At 43.1% G+C, this 7,271-nt stretch overlaps 1 pseudogene; it reads left to right on the forward strand.

Annotated features, from left to right (window-relative positions):
* Positions 1-2,566: 2,566 nt before the first annotated feature.
* On the forward strand, positions 2,567-3,908 carry LOC127315554 (probable UDP-glucosyl transferase 73B6; annotated as a pseudogene).
* Positions 3,909-7,271: the final 3,363 nt, after the last annotated feature.

Genomic DNA, 7,271 nt, shown 5'->3' on the forward strand with positions numbered 1-7,271 from the left:
AGAAGGAATTCTTGTTACAGATTGCAATGTGCTGTTGTTCTACAACTCTAACTGGAAGTAGAGCACCACAAGAGTTCATTGTGACTCCCTCCGTTGGCGTGGTCGGGAAGTCCACACGCGCATACCCTGGCAGTCCTGTGCGTGCCACCGGGGAGTAAAACTACAATACGCCGATGTTTAGCCGCTGATTCACATGCGTGTCCTCTGAACCGTCGATTCTTAGTTCTGCAATTAATACGTCGGTTTAAGGCCATGCGTAGTTCAGTCTTTGGGCTCTGGCCGAGTTTAACATCTCTATATGCGTTGTGTGCCACCTCCTATTTTACGGATCATCTTTAAAATTGTGGTATATGTGATGTCTTGTAAAAATATGTTGAGATATTAAATGTGTGTTTGGAAGTTCACTTCATCTACAATGAGAAGTTTGCTTCTACTCTAGGTGAAGTTTTTTTTGGCGTGAAGTTTGCTGAATTCCTCTAAAAAGTTTGCCCCTTTTTAATCAGGATGTCATTTTTATTAATACATGAGTTCATTTTTTTTGTGAGAAAAGTTCTGTGTAGAAAATTGCACTTTTCTTTATTGGATAGTCGTTGAGAAAAAGGTTCGTACAGAAAGTTCACATTTCTATTGTATAAAAGTTCATTCTTGTACATGAATGTTGTCTTGTCCGTATGGAAAAAACAAACTATAAATACCAAGAAATTCACTCATGGAACTCTAGAAGATTATTATAAAATCCTTAGTCTAGTTTTAAAATAGTGAAAAATTCAAACGTTACTACTATGTAAAGCATGGAAGTCCACTATCAAGAAAAATATATCAAAAAGTTTTGTATTATTGAAATTGCTGCTAAATCGTAAGAAATTTTGGAAAATAATCGTCATGAAAAAGTTGCACAAAAATAGATATATTTTTAGTGGTATATTATTTGCACCCAGATTATTTGCATCTGGAAAAAAAGTTTAAGAACTATGACAAAACCAACATAAAAAACATTTATACCAAGGCACGAAGTTCACTAATAGAAACCTGGAAGTTCACTTCCATATACAGGGAATGTTTAGGTACTCTGTTTTTCTGAGCGGAAACCAAATCAAGTATTTTGAAATCTGCTCTTAAACCGTAAATAATTTGGAAAAATATTCAACACCAAAAGGTTGTGCCTAGTCAACAGCTTTCCAGCGGGGTATCATTTGTATCAATCCGACATACGGTTGAAAAAATGGATCCAAATAACCTTATGAATACATAGAAATCCGGGAATTCTTTTTTGTATATTCGAAATTAATTTTAAATCGTACAAAATTTGGAAAAAACATCGAAGACAAAACTGATGCGAAATTTCTATATCTTTCCAATGGTATATCATATGTATTAATACGACAAGCGGTGTAAAAATTAAGCGCAAACAACTGTCCGAAAATACAGAAATCCGCGAAAACTTAGTTTTGTATATTTGAAATTACTTCCAAACTGTCAGGAATTTGGAAAAACATTCATCACAAAAAAGGTGCGAAATTTCCATATCTTTTCAACGGTATATCATATGTATGATTCCGATAAATGGTTCAAAAATCAACCTAAAAACACTGTCCGCCGAAACATGGAATTCTGCTGCTCCGTCGAGAAGTTCACACCACAGTGCAGCGGAAGTTCAGAAAGGGTTCGAGAATACCGGTTCGAGAATAGCAGACCTATATATATATATATGTATATATATGTAGGACATATTCATACTACACCCGGGTGTAGTTACACCCACGCGTGTTTCTCGTAATCTAGAGAGTATCTATCATACCGGAGAGTATGTACATGTAGTATGAAGTATATTAGACTATTTTGATAGTATATATAATACTTTGTAGGCAGTATGTACATTTTTTTACGTAGACTCATTTTTACGTATACATATGCATGTATTTCGGCTATATAGTGCAAACTACATGCTCACTTGCATTTTTTTCACCAAACTTGGTTTAGAATATCTTAGATATAGTGTATGAACATACTCAAACCGATAAAGTATGGTACATACTTCCGTATGGTAGTATATGAGACATGGGTGTAGTTACACCCAGGAGTAGGAAGTATTTATCCTATATATGTATATATATGTATATATATATATATGGAAAATAGTGGGCTACCAAGGGTGGTAGCTATGCACATACATCCAACCATTAGATCTTATATAGGGAGCACAAAAGGAGCACACGGTGTTAGACATTTTTGTTATATTCTCATTCCAAACAATCCCCTCCGTTAGTTAACCATACCAAAACAACAACCAGCCACGGACACGGGTTGTACCATAGGAAAAGAAACCGTCCGACGGTAAATTTCCAAAAATCTCAACAACACCACGGTTCATACAAACCGTAGCAAATATTTTGCCAAAACAACAATAAATCGACGGTCACGGTGTGGCATTCTTTTGGAGTTGACCACGTGTGGATATGTAGCATGGCATCACCTTTTTTTTTTAAATCCCATGTACTACAACCAGGACCGTGGCCGACACAAATGTGTGAAAACAAGTAAAAAAAGCACATTTTTTTCATACGGCATGGAGCTAGCCACCGTGAACGTGACTACGTGTGAAAAGCATCCAACGTCATCACCCTTTTTCAATTCGTGTATTTCACCGCAGCCGATAGCAATGTGTCGATTTGGTTTTTTTCTTTTCACGGACCGAAAGGGATGACCGACATCAACAATTTGGCATTGCGCTACATCAACACCGTAGTCATGAGTCTCGCTCCTCTCACGGGCTACATCAACAATTTGGCATCGGCGTCGAGTCCACGGACAACCTGCCAAGCCCGGCCCTCTACCCGACGTTCCTGAACGCGACGGCGATGCTGCGGGAGCCCTTCGCCGAGTTCATGGCGTCGCTCCCGTCCCCACCGCTCGTGCTCATCTCCGACTTCTTCCTCGGGTTCACGCACGGCGTCACGGCCGATGCTGGTGTCCACCGCATCGTGTTCGTGCTTCTCCCTGGCCATGTGCAAGTCGCTAATCGCGAGCCCGCCACCGCCGCCAAGCGTGGAGCACGGCGCCAGCTTCCACGTGGCCCGCATGCCGGAGCGCGTGAGGATCACGTCGGCGGAGGTCCCGGACACGATCACGAAGATCTTGGACCCGGAGGACCCGGTGAGCCGGTTCATCATCGACCACTTCGGCGAGTCGGACGAGCGCAGCTGGCCCGCGCCTAGCTGGTCGGCCCGATGTTTCTCGCCGCCGGCGACATGCCGGAGCGCGAGGGCTGTCTACCATGGCTCGACGAGAGGGCGGTGAGGCCAGAGACAGCGATCTACGTGTCGTTCGACACACATGCCTACGTTTCCGACGAGCAGCTCGACGAGCTGGCGTGCGGGCTGGTGCGGTCCAGCCACCCCTTCCTCTGGGCCGTGCGGTCCGCTGCGTGGTCACCGCTGGTGGAGGTGGGGCCGCGCGGACGGATCGTCCGCGGGTGGGTGCCTCAGAGAAGCGTGCTGGCTCACCGCGCGGTGGGAGGGTTCGTGAGCCACTGCGGGTGGAACTCGGTGATGGAGTGCCTCGCGGCGGGGAAGCCTGTGTTGGCATGGCCGATTATGGCCGAGCAGCACCTGAACGCATACCACGTCGCGGACATCATCAGCGCTGGTGTCAGGATGATGGTCGTCAAGGTCGCCGGGGGCACGGTCGTCGAGAGGGTGGCGGTGGAGCGGAAGGTGAGGAGGCTGATGGACGCCGGCGAGGAAGGGCGGAAGATGCGGGAGAAGGCCTCCTGGGCTCAGCAGGCGGCGAAGGCAGCGGTGAGTGACGGTGGCACGTCGCGCGTGGCGCTGATGAAGCTGGTGGAAGAGCTGCAGCGATGTGTAAACAGCTACCACGCACGTCGACACGAATCCAGTGAAAGTTTGTAAGACCATCATGCCATGTGCAAAGCACACTTAAAACAACACGAATTCAGTCATTATCCTAGTTTAATATCTCGATCTAGTTGGAGCGCAATGTAAACAACAACAAAGTTATCAAGATTGTTTTTGGATCTGCAATACACTGTACACAATTGCGTTGGCAATTTTAGATCTATGGAAGACGAACTATGCTCATGTATGTGTAATGTTTTTTCAGTTTAGCCTCATTGTCCACAGTTAGAAAAGCACAACCAGACCATGGTCAACCGATCCACCACAGTACCTTTTTTAAATACCAAAACCACAACTAGACCATGGTCACGGTTTGTACCTAGAAAAACGACCGTGGGCACGGAAAAATTCCAAAACGACAACCATACTACGGTATGGGTCGTACCAAAATTTCAACCACGCCGTGGTAAAGATTATACCAAAACAACAAACAAAGCACGGTCACGGTTTTTTTTTGCTAACGTGTGAAAAGCATCCAACGACCACATCCTTTTTCTATCCTTGTACTTCACCATAGCCGTGATCAGTATCTGCCATCGAAAAACCGCAGCTTCTTCGTTAGAAGAAAATTTATATTAGGTGAACCACATAAAATATAAGAGCTAACCTATACCAGGTCGATTGGAAAAAATGTCGCGGCTAATTGAACGACCACTTATCAACGATCATGGCTGTCCTTAATTACGACATAGATTGTTTTAAATTGGACCGTTCCGTCTCAAATGTGTGAAAAAGAGTAAAAAAGACAAATTCCATACGGTATGGCTCTAGGTACCGTCACCGTTGCAATGTGTCAAAACATGTAAAATAACCTAAATTGCACATGGATGGTTGCCTTGACCGTTGCCGAAACCATGGCCTTCCGTAGGACATAATTTTTATTAAACCATACCGTGCCGACGAAAATGTGTGAAAACTAGTAAAAATGACACATTTCATACGGTTACCGGCTACCGTCACCGGTGTGATTTGTCAAAAGGACTAAAAAAGTCTAAAATTTCACATGACGGATGGTCACCACCGTAGCCGACACAATGTGTCGAATGATGTTAAAAAAGGTGTGGGAAAGTTGTGGCAACGTTTATTCCTGCCGTTTTAGACTCCATGCAATCACGGAGCTCAAACGGCCGTTCAGTGAAAGTGCTCCTGGGTATTTGATCTGGACATGTATGCACAAAATCCGCGTCGATATATATATATATATATATATATATATATATATATATATATATATATATATATATATATATATATATATGTTGTCCTAACTATATTGTTGTGTACGCTATTATGCAGAATCAAGATTAAGGAATGCAGAATAAGGAACATCCATGATGTTGGGTTCATTGACCCACACATCGTTAAAGGATATGTGTTAGAAAAACACCCCTCCGACGTGGAGGAAGACCTGTGGCGATTTCTTACAAAATTTCACATGACGGATGGTCACCACCGTAGCCGACACAATGTGTCGAATGATGTTAAAAAAGGTGTGGGAAAGTTGTGGCAACGTTTATTCCTGCCGTTTTAGACTCCATGCAATCATGGAGCTCAAACGGCCGTTCAGTGAAAGTGCTCCTGGGTATTTGATCTGGACATGAGTAGAATCGAACTCCTTCTATCCAACGGCCGCTACCCTATGCACAGCTACCACCCACAGTAGAAAAATCCGCGTACGATATATATATATATATATATATATATATATATATATATATATATATATATATATATATATATATATATGTTGTCCTAACTATATTGTTGTGTACGCTATTATGCAGAATCAAGATTAAGGAATGCAGAATAAGGAACATCCATGATGTTGGGTTCATTGACCCACACATCGTTAATGGATATGTGTTAGAAAAACACCCCTCCGACGTGGAGGAAGACCTGTGGCGATTTCTTACAAAGCAGGAACTCAAAAGTGATATTCTATTTCCTTACCATTTTGGGTGAGTGTTTCTGTCTTGAGCACATTCTCTTTTGTTTACTCCATGCATGGTATGTGGCTAATCGATGAGTTATGCATGACTGTGCATGTATCGTGTCCGCATGTTCCACTGGATTCTGCTAGTAATTCAATTTCACACCTCCACAGTTTCTCGTCCACGACTCTCTGACTCTGGATGCAAAGCTTTGGGCCGACATGAGAAGAATGATGCAGAAGTAATTATTTTCATTCATTTGCGCTCTATATCGATCGGCCTATTTTGTTCATTTCCTAATATCAAGTAACTAATAACTCTCTTGTTCATTTAATTTTCTTTGCCTCGTAGGGTTTGGAGACGGTTCACAGATCAAAAGGTCGGTGAATTCCAAAAAGAGCTACAATTTAAAAGGTCGGTGGGGGGACCGGGATATTCAGCCACCGGGGACCAATCTATGTGGATACTATGTTTGTGAGATGATCCGGAGATACACCTCTGAGCGGGTTCCGTGTGATAACAATGTCAAGAGGAATAACCTCCGGAAGATGCTTAGTCCAGAAGCTCGCTTCCGACCACTTCAAGAGGAACTAGCTGGATGGTTCGCGAGGGAAGTCGTCCATCCTAAAGGAGAACACTATGTAGAGGACGTAGAACTTCATATGCATTAAATTATGTATGGAAACTTGTTCAAAATTGTATATGGTTATCCGATATTGAATATATATTGTATATTCCTCTTGAATTCTTTTTGGTTCTAATTTCAAATTTGTTTGAAATTGTACATTCATATGCATGTATGTAGTACCGTGGAATATGTGAAACTCCTTCAAAATTAAAATAAAACACAAAAGAAATTAAACAATACAAATTAAAAAGAAACTAGGTTTAGGGGGGGGGGGCTAAAACCCTAAACCTGCGGCGGCCTTTAGTCGCGGTTGGCCAGAAGAACCGCGACTAAAGGTCCTCCGCCCCGACGGTCGCCTGGCGCCCACGTGGACGGGCCTTTAGTCGCGGTTCGTAAGCAACCGCGACTAAAGGGGGGGCTTTAGTCCCGCATGTTTAATACCGGTTGCGCAACCGGTATTAATGGCCGTTGCGAACCGCGACTATTGGCCCTTTTTTCACCAGTGCAAGTCTCTATTTCTAGGTAGAAATAAATCATCGATCACGTGGTGAGTTTATCTTTCTCTTGCATCAGCAACAACAAGCCGAAAGAGATGGTTTATCTTTCTCTTGCATCAGCAACAACATCTACATGAAAGAGATGGTTTATCTTTCTCTTGCATCAGCAACAAAATCTACATGAAAGAGATGGTTTATCTTTCTTTCCCACTTCCTCTCCTCCTCCTCTTCAACTTCTCCACCTTCTCTCCTTCTCCTCTTCCCCTTCTCCCTTCGGTGCTTCATCTTCTCCCTCCCTTTG

The sequence above is a fragment of the Lolium perenne genome, chromosome 7, assembly GCF_019359855.2.
Source record: "Lolium perenne isolate Kyuss_39 chromosome 7, Kyuss_2.0, whole genome shotgun sequence".
Lineage (NCBI taxonomy): Eukaryota > Viridiplantae > Streptophyta > Magnoliopsida > Poales > Poaceae > Lolium > Lolium perenne.